Here is an 873-nt window from a genome sequence, read left to right on the forward strand (position 1 = left end):
GCCTGCTGGCGGCAGGAGGGGCCGTGTCCTAACGAGGCGCCGAGCGGAGACGCCGCACGAGAGAGGCCACGTGTGGTCAGAAGCCCGGAACTCATTTTTCTTTTCTTTTTTCTATATTTCTATTGATGTCACAGAGGAAGGAAGAGGGAGAGAGAGAAACATCCACGATGAGAGAGACTAATGCATCGGCCGCCGCCTGCACGCCCCACAGTGGGGATGGAGCCCGCAACCCGGGCCTGTGCCCCGACCGGGAATCGCACCCGGGACCTCCTGGTTCACAGGTTGGCGCTCAACCACCGAGCCACGCCGCCCGGGCCGAGTTTTTCTAACACGTGTGTTTTCCGTCAGCCACCAAGCAGCCAAGATGTTTGTAACCAGGCTCCTGACCTTCATTCAAATCCAGACGTGAGCACTCAGCCCCTCGGGCACCGTCCAGGGAAGAAGCGCCTCCTGGGGTCGGGGTGGCCTCCCCGGGGAGCCCATGCGTCTGCGAACCAAGACGCTTGTTGCCCAGAAATGCTGGCAGGCAAACTGTCAGGACGCTTCCCTCCACACCGCGAGCCTGGCAGCGCTCCGACGTGCACGTGTCAAAAATGTCAACTCGCTTGAGCTGTTTTTTTCCCTGAGACATAATTCACAGACCATTAAAATTCACCCTTTTTTAAAAAATGTGCAGTTCGGTGGATTTCAGTCTTGATGACTGTCGTTGTGAGTTTAGGAACTCGGAGTGTGAGGCCTCCAACTTCGTGCTTCTCCGTCAAGACTGACGGCTGTTCTGGACCCGGCGAACTTTCATTCGAATTTTAGAATCAGCTCAGCTGTTTCTTCAAAGGAGCAAGCCGAGGTTTGATAGAAATTGAGTCGAGTCGATGG

The sequence above is a fragment of the Myotis davidii genome, unplaced genomic scaffold, assembly GCF_000327345.1.
Source record: "Myotis davidii unplaced genomic scaffold, ASM32734v1 scaffold845, whole genome shotgun sequence".
Lineage (NCBI taxonomy): Eukaryota > Metazoa > Chordata > Mammalia > Chiroptera > Vespertilionidae > Myotis > Myotis davidii.